This window comes from Cynocephalus volans, chromosome 2 (genome assembly GCF_027409185.1).
Source record: "Cynocephalus volans isolate mCynVol1 chromosome 2, mCynVol1.pri, whole genome shotgun sequence".
NCBI classification, from domain to species: domain Eukaryota; kingdom Metazoa; phylum Chordata; class Mammalia; order Dermoptera; family Cynocephalidae; genus Cynocephalus; species Cynocephalus volans.
Genome location: NC_084461.1, coordinates 35,549,600 through 35,571,657, shown reverse-complemented (window position 1 = coordinate 35,571,657; position 22,058 = coordinate 35,549,600).

Sequence of the window (22,058 nt, the reverse complement as noted above, 5' to 3'; positions counted from 1 at the left end):
GTGGCAAGATCTCACTTGCCCTCCCATCCCCAAATAGAATCATTGCTGGACCATATAATTTATAAGGCGAGATTCAAAAGACCCTAATCACTTCCCTGCTTTCAAGTAATCCTACCTCTTAGCACCAAAAGAAAAAAACAAAAACAAAAAACATGAAAAGTCATAGCTATCACCTCCACTTAACACTATACAAAAAAAAAAAACTAGATTCCTGACAGTTTGGTGGTGATTTTTTTGTTTTGTTTTATTGTGTTTTACAAAACCTATTCTGGGTAACGTTCCCAAAATGCTTCCTAAACGCCGAACCTGATGGAGTCTTTTTAATCTTCTCAGTGGCATTTGAGTCTTCCCTTGATTTCTGCGATGCTGATGCTGTTCTTCCCTGCTTCTCCTCCCTATGCCCCTAGCAATTTCTTCTCAGTCCCCTTCGAATGAATGACACGTCCCACTTTGGTAACACACAGGCACCACCTCCGCCTCCACCTCACTCTGTCGCCCTCCCTGGGTGTCCTCTGTCTCTCTCTCGTCTTCAGCTACTAAGCCTCTGCTGAGGATTCACATGTCCGGCACCTTGAATGCCACCTGACCCAAAATGAAGTTGTCATCTTTCCCCAAATCTGTTCTTCTTCCTGTATTCTATAGCTTGGTGAGTGCAGCCACCGTCTTCTATGTCATTTTATATTTCTCCATTGCCACCAGAGCCCTGACACCCAATTTATAAACACATTCACACTGCCTTCTCTGCAGCCATACTCCAGAGGCTGCATTCAGAAGTCAGTCCCTTATCCTCCTCGACAGGACTATTACAGTCCTGCATCTCACACTCCTCACCTCCGTCCTCACTCTGCTGCTGGAATGGTCTTTCTAAGCACACATGTAATTATGTCACTTTCTGGCTTCAACCCTTCAGATGGCTCTTACTGGGCAGGGGTCAGCGCACTATGGCCTGGGAGCTAAATCCAGCCCATTGTCAGTTTTTAGAAATGAAGTGTTATAAGAATCCAGCCAGGCTCATTCATTTATGTGCTGTCTATGTCTGCTCTCATGCTACAACAGCAGAGTTGTGTTGTTTCAGCAAAGACCACATGGTACCAAAAGCCAAGAATATTTACTCTCTGGCTCTTTACAGAAAAAATTCACTGACGTCTGGCATAGTGGATGAAGTCTGAGCTCCACGATATGACATGTAAGGCCTCCATTTTTGGGCCACAACCTGCATCCCCAGGCCTGTCTCCGGCCACACATCCCTCACACCCGCACTCTAGCAGTGCTTGGCTGCTTGCAGTTGCCCAGCTCTGGCCAAGCAAATTTCTGTGATGAAGGAGGGGGCAATGAATGCACTGTCTAGTGCCATAGCCACCAGCCACATGTAGCTATTGAGCACTTGGAATGTGGCCAGTGCACTGAGAAACTGAATTTTTTATTTTATTTAATTTCAATTAACATAAATTTAAACTTAAGGAGCCACATGTGGTTAGTGGCTACCACATTGGACAGTGTTATAGTGCCAGGAAAACTCTTTTTTCTCTGATCTGTTTCCCCCACAAGAATAGCAGTCTCTGAAAGCAGATTCTTGTCCAATTTGTCTCTGCTTATAAAGACCCTAACCCAGTGTCTGGTTTGTTGTCAGAAGCTTAATTAATATTGGTTATTGGTCAAATTGAATTATTAGTATCACATTCAAGCTTCTTTTCAACATATAAGTTTTTTCCCTTTATTTATAGTTCTTTGACAAATGAAGAACAACTACTCACACAAGTGCTTAAAATATGCATCCTAGTCACAGCCCCCCCACCACAGCCCCACCCACCATTAGATGTTGACTTCTCTCTGGGAAAATAATTGATTACAATCCCCTAGGCAACCTCATTTTTTTTCACACATTTTAAAATTCACTTTCATAATAGCACCTTTGAGACTTAGAGTCAAAAATGCTACATTCCTCTAAAAGTAGTAATGAAGAATTCATAACCATTCTGCCAACCTACTTAGAATTTGTTAATTCTGCTTTTGCTGGGCACACACTAATTTTTTGTGGTATATGTGAACCTTTATTACTGAGCTAACTTGCTGTGTACTTAGTTGTAGATAACTTTTAATATTATCTAGATTAAAGACAGACAGAACTCTACAGGAAAGGCTGTGTGGCCCTACCAACAGTCTTCCGTCACTAAAACTCCCTTAGAAGGAGGAGCCAAGTCATTTCGAAGTCAGTTCTGAGAATGCTTGTGAGTCTAGCCCGGCCAGGTGGATTTCAAAGTCAGCCAGGAATCTAAGACTACACATGATCATACATTCACAGCATCAAAGCAAATCTTTCATAAATTTCCTTTTTGAAGTCCCAACTTAAATATTGACATTTTTTAGAAGCTATTTTTGCCTGTGTAGAATTAAGAGCCTTTTAAGATAAATTGCTTCAAAATGCTTTCCATTTCCTCAACATTGACATTTTTTTTTAAATGTTGGGGGTTAAAATCAGATTGTTTGAATCCATGTCAAGCGGTTTTTAATGCTCTAGTATTTACACTCCAATATCTTATCCCTGTAGGATCAGGGAATGTAGAAAAAGAAGGAGAAAAAAATGATGGGGCCCTATTTATTTATCAGATCACCTTTCTTCCGTCCTTGTACCAAGTGGTCAGGGTTGCTCATACAGCTCTCCTAGAGATCATCTGTCTCATGGATCTGCATAGTGGTTGTGGACAGTCTCCAGAGCCAGACAGTGTAAGTGTAAATCCAGGTTCTACCTCTTGCTACCTGCCTCACCTTGGGCAAGCTGCTTCAGTCTCAGTGCCCCAGTTTTCCCTTCTGTAAAGTGGGGATGATGACAGTCTCTTGCTTCCAGATGTCTACACATATCAAATGAGCCAATATTGCAGGAAAGCATTTAGTACTGTGCCTACCACAGAATAGGAGCTCATGGAATGTTTACCATTTTATTTGTGCTACTTAAAATGCTTCAAGCCTCAGTGCAAATGCTTTCAAAACCTTAGTTTAAAATCAAAAGGATTTTAATCCCTTCAAAATAGTTTTGTGGGCTCATATTTCTTATTTTTTTTTTTTTTAAATTAATGGCTAACTTTCTACCAATGCTTAGAAACATCTGGAATTTCTTGGGGACGATGGAACAAGGGAAATAACAAATATAATCAGTGAGTGTGAGTTGAAGACTGTGAGGCTGGGAAATTTTTCTGTGTGGGTGCTTCCACCTGACTTTCCACCCACCCAGAGAGTGGTCAGAGAGTAGGGGTGCCCTTAACTATAAATAACTTTACTCTTGTTATGCCTAAGCAACCAAAAAGGCTTCTGTTGACTCCTTCTAAGTTGCTGAACCAAATTCCCAAGACCTCAAGAAAAAGAAAACAGGTTCTCTGAAAGAAAAAAAAAAAAAAAAACAGGAAAGTAAACCCAAAGCTAAGAATGGGAATTACTAACAATGGATCAAAATTTCAAGTGTTTGTAAGTACAAACTTTTCTAAAAGCACTGTATGGTACTGGAATATACAAGATGCTCAACAAATGTTTGGTGAACAAAGTTTACTAAAATTAACTCTGGATATGTTTACTTGTCCATGTAATATATTAAAAAATGGTGAAATGTCACAGTTAACATATAAAGAAAAATAACTAAAAATATACTTCCTGGGTAAGAAATGTCCAATATATGTGCTATTTTATAGAAGTTATCTTTATATTCCTTTATTTGGGGAGAATTTAAATCATATTCCTTACCATTTCTGGTGTTAATCTGAAGATGTGAATACAGTTTGTTGAATTGTGCCAAAACGATGAATTTTTTTTCCTTTTAATATATAACTAATAATCTTTTAATAAAAACTTAAGGTAAATAGAATATTGGACTCCATTTAGAAATACAAACTAAAAAATTTTATCATGTGTCATACTATGTAGAGATAAGTTTTTTACACATTTTCTCTATTATTATTGAAAATACTATCAGCTGTGCAGAGCCAAATAAAGATATACAAAATAGGAAATATTTTAATATTTTTAAACCTATCATCTGGGACTTATAATCCGTTAGGCAAGGGACCTCTTTTGCCCAGTCACTCTTTTGGTGAGTATTTAAACTTTAAAACTTATCTTCTGTGTCAGAGAGAAGGGACCCTCTTAAATAGGAATAACTTTCTCCTTTTTATGACCAAGCAACCAAAGAGGAGCTTTGACTCCTTCTAAGCTGCTGGCCCAAATTCCCAAATTCTTTGGGAAAGAAAAAAAAATATCAGGAAAGTAAACCCAAAGCTAAGAATAGAAATTATTGGCAAGGGATCAAAATTTTAAGTGCATTGTTCTCAGTGCTTTATATATTTTAATATAATTCCATGAGATAGGTACTATTATCAACATTACTCCCATTTTCAGATGAGTAAATTGAGGCACAAAAAAGTAACTTGCCCACAGTCTCACAGTGAGGGGTAGAGTTGATGTTCAAGCCCAGGCAGCCTGGCGCCCAGGCCCAGGCTCTAAACTTGTTTCATTCTGCCTTGAATGAGATGACGCTGTTTCCATTCTGTTCCTCCCTACACCTTCTGTCACTCAACTCTGTAGCATGGATGTCTTTTCCTTCCAGTTCAAATGGACCGATCACATCTTTGTAACAGCCATGTACCATCCCTTGCCTAGATACAATACTCATTGTCCAACCTGTTCCCTCTCTGTGGACTTTTCATTTTCACTTGTCCACTATGACAGTCATTTTCAACTCTCAGAACTACCGCCTGAGTGACATGAGAGCAGGAACCATGAGAAAGGGTAAGTAGCCAGGATGACTTGGAGATCTCTCAGGAGGAAATGATATTTTCACTTCCCCTGGGAAGAAGTTGTGATAGGAGCTCAGCGGGCTTAGGATACTGTTAGGGAAAAACCAGTTAAATAAGCCAATCATCACTATGATAGAAACGGAATTGGAAGTATTATGTTTATTACATCATATAAGAGGGTACTTCAAAAAGTTTAAAAGAAGTAAAAGATAATACGAACCTTTCCATAAACTTTTTGAAGAGTCCTTTATGCCAACTACGTTTGCTAGTTAGCATTATAAGGGAAAATAAAGTTCTTATACTTGGGCTTTAAAAATCTACAATTTGATGGTTTAGTGGACAGAGTGATGAGCTCACAGAACAACTCTGAGGTTAGTGCCTCTCTTTGCCACAGATGCCCCCTTCCATTTACCTGTAAGTTTCCCCCAGAAGTTTAGGATTTTCTCATTTTTCTCCCCTATGCCATCCGTCCACCCCAAGCAGAAGTACACTGCTATACTTCTCTCTAAGATTAGGCACAGACAAGACACAGAAGGAAAAATAAAACAAAACAAATTTTCTCTTCCTCTCTTGGCACACCAGAGTTGCTACAAAATTCCTAAAGGAAAACAAAGCAGAAATAGACAAATCACCCCCCTCCCCCAAGTCTTATAACATAGTGTGCTTTGAAGAAGGATCCCATATTAGCTATGATACTGCTGGCCAAGCTCCTCTTTCTGTCTAGACATTCCGACCCAGAAAGCCTATTCTCTCAGGTTTCCGTCAACACAGCTCCCGTCCCCACCCTCTCACTCTAAGGCATGGTCACGACCATGTGAGACGACAGTGAATTCACTAACACCCATTCAGAAATTCACTAGAATAGCACACGCAGCCAGCTGTGGTCTCATGCTTGCTCTCTCCCTCAGGGACGCTGATTAGTTACGGTCTCCATCCCTTCTACCTCAGCCTCCCAAAGATGCACATGCATCAGCACAAACACCGACAAATATTTATTAACTACCTGTCTCGTGCAGAGATTTCAAGGTATTTTGACTATATAGATCCCATATGGAGTCAGGAAAATATAATCACGGTACAGATCAGAAAAGTCAGTCTATCTCTCTCTCCCCCCACCTCCCCCAAACAAACACACACATATACTTTTTTAAATTGTGGAAGAACAAACATCCCTTTTATGATTAATTATGGATTCTAGCATTCTTAAATGCTAACTTTCTTAAAGTTGTCGAAATAGACTGAAAAGAAATATTTCGAGGCTACCTAAGAGTGTTGGGATCATTTCAACTAGAGGGGAAATAAAATCAGTGAAGCGATTTGACAGTTTCTGGAATATAAAACAATATGTAGGAAGTTCTGAGACTTCTCAGAAGCATACCCTCAGGATGACTGAAAAATTGGTGGGAATATGGTTAAGAGGGAAATCAATGCAAAATTCTTGACCTGATAAGACTTGCTTATGGGCCCTAATGTAAGTTTACAAGAGACTTATACTTTAAATAACAAATTATCTGAGTTGTTGTCTTTTCTTTCTCTCTCTCTTTTCTTCTTTCTTAGAACGCAGTTATAAGTGAGAACCTGTGGTATTTCTCTTTCCTACTTAGGTTTATTTCACTTAACATATTTTTTTCCAGACTCATCCATGTTGCTGCAAATGGCAAAATTTCATTCTTTTTTATGGCTGAGTAGTATTCCATTGTGTATATATACATACCATATTTTCTTTATCCAGGTGTCCGTCAATGAACACTTAGGTTGGTTTCATATTTTGGCTATTGTAAATCGAGCTGCAATGAACATGGGAGTGCAGGGTATCCCGTTGACATGACGATTTCCATTCCTTTGGGTATATACCCAGTTGTGGAATTGCTGGATCATATGGTAGATCTATCTGTAGTTGTTTGAGAAAACTCCATACTGTTTTCCATAATGGCTGTACTAATTTACAGCCCCACCAATTAGTGCAGAAGCATTCCTTTCTCTCCACACCCTTGCCAATATTTGTTATTCTCAGTCTTTTTAATAATGGCCAGTCTAACTGGGGTGGGATGATCTCTCAATGTGTTTGTGATTTGCATTTCTCTGATGACTAGTGATGCTGAGCAGTATTTCATGTACCTGTTGGCCATTTGTATGTCTTCCTTTGAAAAATGTCTATTCATCTCCTATGCCCATTCTTTAATTAGACTATTTGGTTTTTTACTGTATAGTTGTTTGAGTTCTTCATATATTCTGGGTACTAATCCCTTGTCCAATGTACAGTTTGCAAATATTTTCTCCCATTCCATAGGTTGTCTTTCTGCTCTGATGATTGTTTCCTTTGCTGTACAGAAGCTTTTTACTTTGATGTAATCCCATTTATTTATTTTTTCTTTTGTTGCTTGTGCTTTTGGGGTCTTATTCATAAAGTCTTTGCTCAGTCCTGTTACCTGGAGTATTTCCTCTATATTTTCCTTTAGTAATTTTATTATTTCAGGTCTTATATTTAAGTCTTTAATCCATTTTGAGTTGATTTGGATAGAGTGAGAGGTACAGGTCCAGTTTCATTTTTCTGCCTATGGATGTCCAATTTTCAAGGACCATTTATTGAAGAGAAAGTATTTTCCCCAATGTATGTTATTGCTATCTTTGTCAAAGATCAGTCGGCTATATGTATGTGCGTTGATTCCTCGGTTTTCTATTCTGTTCCATTGATTCTGGTGTCTGTTTTTATGCCAGTACCATGCAGTTTGGATTACAATAGCTTTGTAATATAATTTGAAGTCAGGTAGTGTTATGCCTCTGGCTTTATTTTATTTTATTTTATTTTTTGCTTAGAATTGCTTTGGCTATTCAGGGTCTTTTGTTATTCCACATGAATGTTTGGATTGCTTTTTCTATTTCTGTGAAGAATGTCATTGGTATTTTGATGGGGATTGAATTGAATCTGTAGATTGCTTTGGGTAAAATGGACATTTTGTCAATGTTAACTCTTCCCATGAAAGAGCATAATATGTCTTTCCTGTGTCCTCATTAATCTCTTTCAGTAGTGTTTCGTAGTTCTCATTGTAGAGATCTTTCACCTCCTTTGTTAAATTGATACCTAGGTATTTTATTTGGGGGGCAACTATTGTAAATGGGCTTACTTTCTTGATTTCACTTTCTGCTAGTTTCTTATTGTTGTATAAAAATGCTATTGATTTGGGGGTGTTGATTTGTATCCTGCAACATTACTGAAATTGTTAATCAGCTGTAAGAGTTTTTTGGTAGCATCTATTGGGTTTTCCACATATAAGATCATGTCATCAGCAAACAAGGACAGCTGGACTTCGTCCTCTCCAATCTGGTCACCCTTTATTTCTTTCCCCTGCCTGATTGCTCTGGCTAGTACTTCCACTACAATGTTAAACAGGAATGGTGAGAGTGGGCATCCTTTTCTTGTTCCTGTTCTTAAGGGAAAAGCTTTCAGCTTTTCACACTCAGGGTGATATTGGCGATTGGTTTGTCATAAATGGCTTTTATTGTATTGAGATAATTTCCTTCTGTACTTAATTTGTTGAGAGTCTTAATCATGAAGGGATACTGAATTTTGTCAAATGCCTCTTCTGCATCAGTTGAGATAATCATATGGTTTTTGTCCTTGGTTTTGTTGATGTGGTATACCACATTTATTGACTTTCATACGTTGAACCAACCTTGCATCCCTGGGATGAATCCCACTTGATCATGGTGTATAATTTTTTTGATGTGTTGCTATAATCTGATTGCTAGTATTTTGTTGAGGATTTCTGTATCTATTTTCATCAAAGATATTGGCCTGTAGTTTTCTTTTTTGATTGTCTTTATCAGGATGCTGCTGGCCTCGTAGAATGAGTTTGGGAGAATGGCTTCTGTTTCAATTTTTTGGAAAAGTTTGAAAAGTAGTGGTATTAATTCTTTAAAGGTTTGATAGAATTCAGCTGTAAAGCCATCTGATCCTGCACTTTTCTTTGTTGGAAGGTTTCTGATTACCTCCACAGTAATTTTATAAACACACACACTCTGTATATATGATGGTGTCTATAACGTATATGTACATATACATAACACATATATATGCAAGACTTTGCAATAAATATTGTTTATTTTTAATTGTAAAATACACGTAACATAAAATGTACCATCTTAACCACTTTTAAATCTATAGTTCAGCAGCATTAAGTACATTCATATGTTTGTGTGCACTTGTTTATTTTTATTTTCTGAGTTTTGGGTAACAAATTATTCTGAATCTTGATTACATCAGCCAATATACTAGCTATTCCTCCCATATTTGTATGATTTGTAAATATCAGAATGCCTCTATACCTTGTCTAAGATAATGATGAAAATAATTAATAGAACAGAACCAACAAGAAAGGAGACAGACAGGTTCATATCAGTTTATTAATCCCCATTCTCTGAGTGGTGTTTTAGCCAAATGCAGTTGACTGTATTCTGTAATCAATGCAGATAGTCTCCATCTCTAAGAAACCTCTTGTCTTTGTCCTGAACTTGTTTTCTTAGCTATTTATCCACACGAATATTTTATAGCACAACAACTGAACTATTCAAAACAAAATTCTTCAAATCAGTTCCCTTTCTCACCTATGCTATTATCAGCACTACCCACCTTGTCTTGAAAAATAAGTGTTGCAGTTGTTGTAACTCTTTCTTCTTTTCTTTCCTTATATCAAGACCAGCACTGAGCACCTTAGTCCGTGATTATCAGAACTTTTCATGTCACAGCCCACACAGAAAATGATATTTGATTGACCGAGTAAGGAGAAAAAGGCTACTTTTGTTTGGAAGTGGTTGCCTAACAGGGATAAGGTGTTCCCCACAGCCCCCAAGGCATTAGTGGATCTATAGCTCAACTCACCTCTAGCACCAGTGCACACAAGCAGAGAAACTCAAATTTAACCCAGTTTTTCTTCAAAATGTCTTTTATATTTGCCCTTTTATTTCCATCTCTACAGCTACTACTTCAGTCAAGGCCATTACCTCACACTTGGATTATCATAACAGCTTCCTAACTGCTTTCCCTGACTTTCCCTAAATTTATCATTTCTGGTGCCACTGGCTAATCTACCAAACCACTGCTTTTGACATGAGCCTACAATTGCTTCCAATTGCCTATGACAGTTAAACTCAAATTTTTTTGGTAAAGATTTTAAGGAAAAAAGATTATGTGGGCCCATCTTACCTATTAAACTTACCTCCTACTATTTCCTTCAATACTTTCTACTAAAGTTAAATTCACTTACTCATTACCTATCACCACCATCATCACATTTCTTGTATTTGCTCTACTTCCAGAAGATCCTGGTGGCAGTAGTTAATAATCATAACTACTTGAGTAGTCTCGTTGTGTTGAATACCTACTATGTGTTAGGCCCTGTGCCACTCTTTGCAGCAACCTTACGTTAGCCAATATTGTCCCCATTTTAAAGATGAGAAAGTTGAAATTCAGGTCAGGTAACTTGGCCAAGGAGAAAAAGTAAGCAGCAGTGTGCTAAGACTTCCAATCTCAGCCTGATTTCAAACACCACACCCTTTCTATTGCCCTTGTCCAATGTGAGCTTAGCTTCCTCTGAACTCACATTTTTTTCTCCCATCTTCTAATTTGGCAATTAATAATTTGCTACCATGTGATAATCCTTTGATTGCTCTTCATTTATTCTCTGATTTTTCCATTGTTATGTAGCTGTCTGCACCTTTGTCTCCATCTATCCAAGTATATTGGGAACTTTTTGACTATAAATCTGTATCCCCTACAATTTTTAGGTGTTGTTATGTCTCTATGGACATGACATTTCAATTTCTGAATTTTTGCCAAAGCATTTCATTTCCTCTGGCCCACATGGGTCACATCACACTATCTCTAAGAAATTAGATTTACATTAATGGTCTTTATTTTCTGTATTTGCTTTCACTCTTTTGCCAGAGTAGTTTGATAACTTAGTTTTTTAATTAATAGATTATTATTATATCAAAAAGCCCCAATATGTTCTTTAGTCTACTAAAATCCAGAAGGTCCAGCAAGTTTTCCAAGACATGTTAAATTAATATGTCTTTAAATTAGAGACCTAGTCTCATAAGTCTTCCAGTAATTATTTCCAAATCTATTTTACTGCAGAGCAAAAGAAGTACTATGTTAATCTTCTAATATTAACTTAGGTTTGAGCCTTAATAACAATATGAATAATAGAATTTAATATAAAAGAAACTTTTAAAGTCCTATTGCACACCTAGAACGTAGTGTCTGAGAGGTTTAGAAAACAAAAGGATGTTATATGTTCCTGGTTCTCTATAAGTGTGCTGTCCAATACTGTAGCCACTAGCCACATGTGATTATTAAATTTAGTTCATTAAAATTAAATGAAATTTAAAGTTCAGTTCCTCAATCACACTGGCCACAATTCAGGTGCTCAATCGTGGGATGTGGTTGGTGGCTACCATATGAAACCAAATAGATATAGAACATTTTTATCATTAGAAAAAATCCTAATGGACAGCACTGCTCTAAAATCTTATTAACGGTGTTGTTGAGAAATAAATAGTATGTTTGCTGTCATTTATGGCAGCTGATGCTATATTAATAATAAATTCCTGTATGTTTTTAATCGTTATCATACATTAGTGTTCTATTCATCATTTATTTACTCTGTGCAATACCTAGTGAATAATACATGCTCAAAAAATGTTTAACTAGTGTTTCTATAATAAAAATGGCAGCTCCTATACAGCTACTCAGTTATCTGGCATCATAATATGAAAAGAAAAGGTAAAAATTTAAGTAGCAGAAAGAGAAACGATTCTATGAACAAGTAGTCTACATTTCATTAATTCTGCCAAAATGCTAAATGTAAATCTGTGGCAAATTGTTGACACTCCCTCTGTCCCTGCTTGGACAGCTGTAGATGACATCTGCATAAAATCAGCCAAGAGTTATTTATTTTTGGAATGCGCACTGACCCTTTTCTAAGCCCAAAGGATAAAAACATTACCTTTGTTCATTTCTCAAGAAAAATACTTTTAAGATCCTGCACTGACTGCAAAAGGAAAAACTGTTTCTTGAGGTGGTACCCATAATTCCTTCTTCATCTCAGGCTTTCTGACAGCCATCATTTCTTACTTCCATTCCTAGTTATAATACAAACAGGAAAGCAATTCCGTTGCCCCACAAGGCACATTGGCCTCTTTTCTTCCAGGGGATTTAAGTTGATTATTAAGTTTGTATTTATGGATTGTATAATTTTGTAATTGCCTCTTTGTATTTTAAGGGCTGTAAGCTCCTTGGCACAATAGGACTGTTTGATTCAATCTTATAATCCAATTATCTATGACATGCTCAATAGGAGATAATCAATAAATACTTTTACATACGTTAATTAAGATTCACAAATGTGTCTCCCTGACTGGAGTTAAGTCTTTTAAGTATCAATAATACTCTTTTTTTTTTTTTTTTTTTTTTTGTCTTTTTCGTGACCGGCACTCAGCCAGTGAGTGCACCGGCCATTCCTATATAGGATCCGAACCCGCGACGCGAGCGTCACCGCGCTCCTAGCACCACACTCTCCCGAGTGCACTACGGGCTCGGCCCAATAATACTCTTAACAGAGACATAAATAAATGATTACAAACAAAGACAACCTTGATGCATGACATTTTCTCAGTTTTCATAGTTCCATGCATTAGACTAGCTGACAGATGTGTGCTGTGGTGATGAAACTAAGTGAAAGATGCTATTAGAAGACCTAGAAACAAGCTTGGATATTATACATTTGGAGTCCGTAGTTAGTTCACTTGAAGAACCAGCCACAGATAACAGGAAACCCCATGTCTCCTGGAAATACATCTGTCCCATATAAGCTAGAGAAAGGCCAGAGCAGAAGTTCTGCAAGTGTCCTCCAAAAACCCCTAGGAATCACCAAGTCCCTTTCAGGCAATCCACAGGAGCAAAACTACCTACATAAAAATCCTAAGATGTTACTTGCTTTTGTCATTCTCCTTCTCTCATGAATGTTCAGTAGAATTTTCCAGAGACCGTATAATTATCTGAGAAGTTTATTAAGATATTCTTCCCTTTTCCAACTACTTATCTGTATGAGGCCATATCTTCATATACTTCAATCAAAACAATATGTCACGACAGAGTGAACGCAGAGCAAAAATGAGGATACAGCTGTTTTCTATTACACCAGACATTAAAGACATTTGCAAAAATTTAAAACAGTGCCATGTCTCTCACTAAATTTTTTGTTTTGGAAAAGATATTTTTCATAAAAGTGCTATTCATGTTAATATGTAATGATTTATTATCATTTTTAATGGATTGGTAAATAAACAAAAAATTTCTCAGTTATTATCCACATTAACAAATGCTCTTTGGGGACCTCCAATCACTTTTAAGCATTCGAAGTGGTCTTGAAACTAAAGTTTGAGAACCGCTGCTCTGGAATATGGTGAGTACAAATATAAGATAAATGGGTTCCAAAACAATGATTAATTGAAGAAGCAAAAAGCAAATAGAACCAGTTTCTAAGCTGGCTGGAAGACTCTTCTAAGCATGCTTAGAATGGTTCTTCATCCAATCAGCTAATTACCCACAGCTTTTTGGAGGCTACAGCCGAGACTTACTTCCTTCTCATAAACCAAACCATTCATTTGCCTAGCCAAATATTTGCTAGCTCTTTCCAGTTGCATACAAAACTGTTTTGTTTCATAGAATGGTTACTTTTAAAATGTCGCACTTACAATGGTTTTAAATGAGGATTTAAATTTAATTTGGGAAGGTGGTTGCATCTGTTGGCAGCCTGGCTGAGTGTAGATATGTGCTAATGCGGCACACAAATACACGTCATCTGTGGGTTACTGCAAAGAGAATAGGTAGGCTGGTGCCCGAATCAGTCCTGACTCATCTTCCCGGTAGCTTATTAGTTTGTTTAGTTTCACATGACATATATTTTACATTATATGGGCTAATGACACCAGGAAAGTTTATATTAAGTCGAGCCCTTTTTTGTACAAAAATACAATGTTCACTTTGATCAAAGCTGACTACTGATAGGGAATGGTATGCATGTGTGTATGTGGGTGCATGTGGTGTATGCTCTCCAATAGATATCTTTCTGTCCCCCCCCCCTTATCCACTCTTATCTTCAGCTCAGACAAAGTTCACTATTGTTCACTGTTCTACCCTGATCCATTCCTCAAGAGCTCAGAGCCAGGCCAAACAGTTTGATGATACGCTGTTCTATGTCTCTACAGCTTCTTTTCTGTGTTGAACATGCTTTCAGTCACTTTTCAAGTCCCGTCACTTTCTAAAAATCTATTATTACTTCAGTGACCAACCTTACCTTGCTCCCTTCAAAGGCAGCAGACACAAAGCTGACGGTGGCACTGTGGTCTATTGACTGAAACCCAGCTGGGCAGGGTGCAGCTGAGTATTGCTGACTCTGTGGGAACTTAGACTTCCCTCTCTCAGTTCTCCTGACTCTGTTCATGTCCCAGCCATGTAAGTAAAACTGTGAAAAGTACTTAGCATCTGAGACCCTGTTTATTAGTACTTTCTCTCCCATCGTTTACACTATTGTCCTGGTCTCACCCCACCAAATCCTACTCATTCTTCAAGTAGCATTTCAGGATCACTGTAATGTGTAATAATTTCTCATAACTGGGCTGCTTATTTGATGCTTGAAATATACTGCCCTGTAATAGTCATTGTACTATGAATTTTTCAGAAATAAATCCTCTGATCCTCTGTTTTTCCAAATAGCCTTGAGTTTCTTGAGAGCAGAGATTTTGTTTTATTTAATGTTGACCATGGAACCTAACAGAAAGCTTTGTAACCCAAACCATACTCAATACATTCAGATACAAAAGGTTGACCAACCATTTATTCTCTACCTGCCATGTGCCGAGCACTGTGCCAGGTGCTTTTGAATATATTCTCTAACTTAATGTATAACCTTGAGGCTCAAAATGGTGAAGTGACTTGTCCAGGGTAACACAGAGATTGAAGAGCCACCACAGTGGGGCTGGCAGCTAGAATGGTTTGGCTCTGAGTTTATTACTTCTTTCTAGTTCATCACACTGCTCCCCCAATAAGTACTTCTCGAGCTGGGGCAATTAGTCATTCCATTGCTCTACTAATACTAACACTCTAGCCCAGCAATTTCAAAATGCTCTTAGGAGTCCTGGGAATTCCAAGGAGGTGCCTCAGAGAGTTGGGGTGGGAGAAATGACAGATTCTGACATATCATTCTGGCCTCTACTACAGTGTTTTTAATTTACGTTTTTGACACAGATCTCATTTAGAAGAAAGTCTTCCACAGCTTTTAAAAGATTTGAAATCTGCTAAAGCCCAGTCTTAGACCTTGGGTGCTGTGCTTCAATGGGTACCACTCTCAACCAGGAATTCAGGATATGGCCTAATTATTGCTACATATCCCATGCGTTAGAAGCTGGAGAAGACTCCAAACACTGATCTAGATAGGACTGCCCCAGAGCCAGCTATAGAAGGCAGATACTTCACCAACTCTATGACTTGAAGAACACTACAGAGTTCTACATGGGCCAAAATATTTCCTCCTTGGTTCAGATATGGAGATTTCTGAATTTCTACCCACGTAGACTGGAAATCTAATAACCAGAAGCTCCAGAAGCAACATACTGCAGAGAAAGAGATCAGAAAACTGGGAGTCAAACCCTGCCTCAGTTGTTAATTTCTCTGTGCCTGAGTTTGTCCATCAGTGAAATGGAGATGAAAATCCTTCTTCTCATCTTTAATAGGTTTTCTGTAAACGTTTTCTGAATAGATAGATGGGTGGGTGGATGGATGGACAGGCAGGCACGTGGGTAGTTGGATAGATAGCCATCAAGCCGATTTAAAATTGTCTGACATAAAACTGTATCAATTACAGTGTAGGAAGAAAGGCCAGAATTTGGGGAAAAGGGCTTACTTTTAAGAATAAGTAATTAAACGAATAAGGACCGATGGCCTTAGCAAGTAAAGAGAACCCTACAGGAATGCAACTCAGGACTGGGGGGTTAGGGGAGGGGATGGGTTACAGTGAGAGCAGAAGGCTCCCCTGTCCACCAGAGGCTAATCTTGGCAGGAGGGGAAGGTTTTGACGGATGAACATTTACAGACAGATGCTAGAATATTTGGGAAATAATGGCAATTTTTATCTACTTCAATATTGGCTAATCCTATGCAAGGAAAATTATAGACTTCTCTATTTTTTTAAACCCACAGCACATGAGGTCTGAGAAGAGATCAGAAATCTATTACAAATTTTTCCTGAGCAGGTACAAACTTTCAGTTATAAGATGAATAAGTTCCAGAGAACAAATGCATAGCATGGTAACTATGGTTAATAATAATATACTCATATTATATATTTGAAATTTGCTGAGAGAGATTTAAAGTGTTCTTACCACAAAACAAACAACAAAAAAGGTAACATATGAGCTGATGGATTTGTTAATTAGCTTGATTGCGGTAATCACAGTGTATATGGATATCAAAACAATGTGCAGTACACAATGTGTATCGATATAATATACAAATACATTGTGATACAAAATATGATCAAAACAATATGCTTAAATATATACAATTTTTACTTGTTAATTATACCTTAGTAAAGCCAGGGGGCAAAAACAAACACAAAACAGAAAGAAAAGACATTTTTCAGTGACATATTTTAAAAAATCATGGAATTGCATTCTTTTTTTTTTTTTTTAATTTTATTTTGTCGATATACATTGTAGCTGATTATTGCTCCCCATCACCAAAACCTCCCTCCCTTCTCCCTACCCCCCTCCCCCCCAACAATGTCCTTACTGTTTGCTTGTCGTATCAACTTCAAATAATTGTGGTTGTTATATCTTCTTCCCCCCCCCCCGGTTTGTGTGTGTGTGTGTGTGTGTGTGTGTGTGTGTGTGTGTGTGAATTTATATATTAATTTTTAGCTCCCTCCAATAAGTGAGAACATGTGGTATTTCTCTTTCTGTGCCTGACTCGTTTCACTTAATATAATTCTCTCAAGGTCCATCCATGTTGTTGCAAATGGCAGTATTTCATTCGTTTTTATAGCTGAGTAGTATTCCATTGTGTAGATGTACCACATTTTCCGTATCCACTCATCTGATGATGGGCATTTGGGCTGGTTCCAACTCTTGGCTATTGTAAAGAGTGCTGCGATGAACATTGGGGAACAGGTATACCTTCGACTTGATGATTTCCATTCCTCTGGGTATATTCCCAACAGTGGGATGGCTGGGTCGTATGGTAGATCTATTTGCAATTGTTTAAGGAACCTCCATACCATTTTCCATAGAGGCTGCACCATTTTGCAGTTCCACCAACAATGTATGAGAGTTCCTTTTTCTCCGCAGCCTTGCCAGCATTTATCGTTCATAGTCTTTTGGATTTTAGCCATCCTAACTGGGGTTAGATGGTATCTCAATGTGGTTTTGATTTGCATTTCCCGGATGCTGAGTGATGTTGAGCATTTTTTCATATGTCTGTTGGCCATTTGTATATCTTCCTTAGAGAAATGCCTACTTAGCTCTTTTGCCCATTTTTTAATTGGGTTGCTTGTTTTCTTCTTGTAAAGTTGTTTGAGTTCCTTATATATTCTGGATATTAATCCTTTGTCAGATGTATATTTTGCAAATATTTTCTCCCACTCTGTTGGTTGTCTTTTAACTCTTTTAATTGTTTCTTTTGCTGTGCAGAAGCTTTTTAGTTTGATATAATCCCATTTGTTTATTTTTCCTTTGGTTGCCCGTGCTTTTGGGGTCGTATTCATGAAGTCTGTGCCCAGTCCTATTTCCTGAAGTGTTTCTCCTATGTTTTCTTTAAGAAGTTTTATTGTCTCAGGGTGTATATTTAAATCCTTAATCCATTTTGAGTTGATTTTAGTATACGGTGAGAGGTATGGATCTAGTTTCATTCTCCTGCATATCGATATCCAGTTATTCCAGCACCACTTGCTGAAGAGGCAGTCTCTTCCCCAGTGAATAGGCTTGGTGCCTTTGTCAAAGATCAGATGGCAGTAAGTGTGTGGGTTGATTTCTGGATTCTCTATTCTATTCCATTGGTCAGTGTGTCTGTTTTTATGCCAGTACCATACTGTTTTGGTTATTATAGCTTTGTAGTATAGCTTAAAGTCAGGTAGTGTTATGCCTCCAGCTTTATTTTTTTTGCTGAGCATTGCTTTGGCTATTCGTGGTCTTTTATTGTTCCATATAAATGTCTGAATAGTTTTTTCCATTTCTGAGAAAAATGTCTTTGGAATTTTGATGGGGATTGCATTGAATTTGTATATCACTTTGGGTAGTATGGACATTTTCACTATGTTGATTCTTCCAATCCAAGAGCATGGAATATCTTTCCATCTTCTTGTATCCTCTCTAATTTCTCTCAGCAGTGGTTTGTAGTTCTCATTATAGAGATTTTTCACCTCCTTGGTTAACTCAATTCCTAAGTATTTTATTTTTTTGGTGGCTATTGTAAATGGGCAGGCTTTCTTGATTTCTCCTTCTGCATGTTCACTATTGGAGAAAAGAAATGCTACTGATTTTTGTGTGTTGATTTTGTATCCTGCTACTGTGCTGAAATCATTTATCAATTCCAAGAGTTTTTTTGTAGAGGTTTTAGGCTGTTCGATATATAGGATCATGTCATCTGCAAACAGGGACAGTTTGACTTCATCTTTTCCAATCTGGATGCCCTTTATTTCCTTCTCTTCTCTGATTGCTCTGGCTAGTACTTCCAACACTATGTTGAATAGGAGTGGTGAGAGTGGGCATCCTTGTCTAGTTCCTGTTCTTAAAGGAAAAGCTTTCAGCTTTTCCCCATTCAGGATGATATTGGCAGTGGGTTTGGCATATATGGCTTTAATTATGTTGAGATACTTTCCCTCTATACCTAACTTATAGAGGGTGGAATTGCATTCTAAAAAAGAAAATTCTATGCAGTAATGTGCCTGCACTCCTTGGCTCATGGCCTCCTTCCATCTTTAAAGCAGCAATGATTGTTCAAGTGCTCTCAGGCTGTATCCCAATGATAGGGCATGCCTGCCTCCCACTCCCATGTGTAAAGACCCTTATGGCTACATTGGACACACACAGACAATTTAGGATATTCCACCCATCTCAAGATCCTTAACTTAATAACTCTTCTGAAAATTCCCCTTTACCATATAAAGTAACATATTCACAGTTTCTGGGATTTGGAGGTGGACATCTTTGGGAGAGCCATTACTTTGCCTGCCTCGGAACCAGAAGAAGTTCAGAGAGCTCCATTCGAGCGGCCTGAGCAGCGGGCTTGTATAGGCTGCACTAGGAGGAAGACAAAGAAAATATACTTAAACGGTTAGAAAGGAAAGACCCTAGTAACAGGTTAGCTGGTGGTTTCTGATTGGTAAAGTCTCAAGTTAGAGGTTAGTTGGCAGTTCTGATTGGTAAAGCCTCTAGTTTTGTTTTACTGTTTTCATTGGGCTTCAGTTTGCTCACATTAGAACCTAAAGTTCTTTAGCCATCCCAGCCTAATGGCCTCCCAAATAAATTTTTTTTCAGTGTGTGTGTGTGTGTGTGTGTGTGTGTGTGTGTGTGTGTGTGTGTGTGTGTGTGTGTGTATAAAATATGTATAAACTAGGATTCATTAATAAATATCCACATATTAAGGGCACATACTCATGTATATTTTACTGCTAGCTATATGCAATAAAAAAAAATCTTTGGTGACCACTCTTCTACATGACAGAAAATCAGGAAAAGAGAAACTCAAAGAGAGAAGAGGGGAAGCAGGCACAATTTTTACGCCCTCATATCTCAAAGATTGCTGACATCTTTCATAACGTTTTTCCCACCAATAAAACTCCAAGTAGCAAAAAAACCCCTGGGAGTTATTCAGGTCCCTTATACCTTTTTCTAATATGAATGCATTTCTAGAATCTTAGAAGCTCAGAAGTGGATATATCTTTGAAGCTCAAAAGGGGGTAAATCTTTGACATTGACCAGATAATTTCTGTTTTCCTGAGAAGCAAGAAGAAAGAGCAGGTTAGAGGAAAAGGTTGAGGTCAGAAGGAGGTAGGGTAGAGGAAAGTAGAGAAAAGGCACCTTTTTTCCACACGTTAAATAGGAGCCAGTCCTGCGCCTTGCAACTTGTAATGTTTCTCTGATATGAGTGCATGAGCTTCGAAGTAAGAAAAGGGAAGTAGCGGCTAAAGTCAAAGAAAACAAGCAGACCCCATTCTTGTCTTCTGTCCTGCATGATCCATTCTCATCCTAATTACCCATGTGTAGGGCATAGATTGGTTTCGGAAAGCAGACGACGAGCTCACTGAGGAATACTCACCTTGGATGAACTGTGATCAGGATGTGACTGGCTTGAAGACAAAGCTCTTGACAACCAAACATATGTCCGCAGGCAATGGCGAGGTTTCGGAAGGGTATGGATTCATTTGAGCCTTCTCTGCCGCTCATTATTCTGGAGCAGTGGAACAGCCCAGGCTCTGCTGCCAAATCCACTCCCTTGCCGAGCAAGCAGAAGGTAGGAACCCTCCCCCATCTACCTTCACGTCTACCAGGTCCCTGTAGTAAAGGAAACCAGCAGGACTGTGTGAAAGCTTGACTCAAGGCCAAATCATTTTTCCCAACACATTCATGATTTGTTTTCTGAGTAAGTCATGGGAGGCTTTAAATGGTGTGGCAACTGGTTTGGCCACCAGAACCAGATTACCTCTCCTTGAAAGATGGCTGGACTGGCCATTGGCTTCATGTTATTGATTCCTTTAAGAACTTGAATATTAACTTTATCATGTTTTTAAATTGTGGGGAAATGTTATCATTGCTAGGGAAGAACAGTAATAAATTCAATATTTAATTTAGAGACTAGAGAAGCAAGCATATTGACAGGCAATAGGCACAAGTGGACCAACACTCCAGAGTGGTCATTACACCGATCAGATGGAATAGGGCAGGGTTTCTCAGCCTGGGGTAGAGATGTGGCTGGAATGAGATGGGGATAGAAAAGTTTTGCTGGGTTATAAAGACAAAAATTCTGATATTCTACCTAGGTATTTGATACTGGGAGTAATGGATTGAAAGTAAGCTGACTTTTTCCATCTCAACTAAACACCCTTGACTCACTAATTCTCCTGCAACGTGTTTTACTTCCTTGTATCGCACAATAGAGCTGCACAGGGTAGGGGAGTAAAAGCCTAGTATTCGTGTCTACAGAGAATGAGCTATTCATTGAGACGTTCATCATTTGCTTAGAATTACTCTTGCATGAGGGAGGGGAAGCCCTGAACATTTAATAAACTATCCAGAAGCACTGAGGTGTTGGCTATGATTCTGTGGCAGATGTAAGGCCTCATATTTTATTTTAAAAACCTTTGAGTGATTTTATTTCATTTAATTGCTTGGGTTTCCCTGTACTTTATGAAAGCTTTTAGTGAGTAGCCACAAAAATAATAAAAACTTTATATTCCAATAATAACCCAATATTACATTATTGGCTTCCTTTGGAAACATAATACAAGTAATTTTTTTCAACTTCACGTTCCATTAACATCATCTCAAGAAGGATTATATGGGAAGAAAAATATGCCCCTCATGTTTTATACATTTTTCTCTAAATGAAGGGAAAAAATGCTAGTGCTTTATGTTGTCTTAAAAGTCGTACATTAATTTGCTGGTTCAGAAAATTGCTTGCAAATATGCAGAGCATACAGTAAAATAGGTTTATGCTGAAAGCAATGCTTTTGCTTTTATTGATTATAAGCCACATAAGACAGAGTGGCAAGAGAAGAATCAAATGGAATTATCATCATCATGTTATTATCATCAAGTAACAACAGATTATTGCACATATTTTCCTTTGTGAGTAAAGATTTTATTAAAGTAGAAAAAAATGAGTGTTTATTATCATGTAATAAGATAGTTATAAGCAAGTATCTACACCTCCATGTATTTCAGGAACATACCATCATGCTACTAAAGTCACCTAATGGTATTTTAGTTGTTTTTATTAAATCTTCAGACACTATCAGTAAGCATACCTACCACTGATATAAAACAAAACTTTCAAATCATTTCATTTAAACTTTTTCTAAATATGTATATTTCTTCTCTGCCATTTTGGAAAGCAAACATTTTAAAAATGTGTATACTTTTAATATACAGGGACCAAGGGATATGAATTGCACTGCTCACCTTTTCTTTCCTGGAGCGAATGAGTAGTAAAATGAGCCCCAC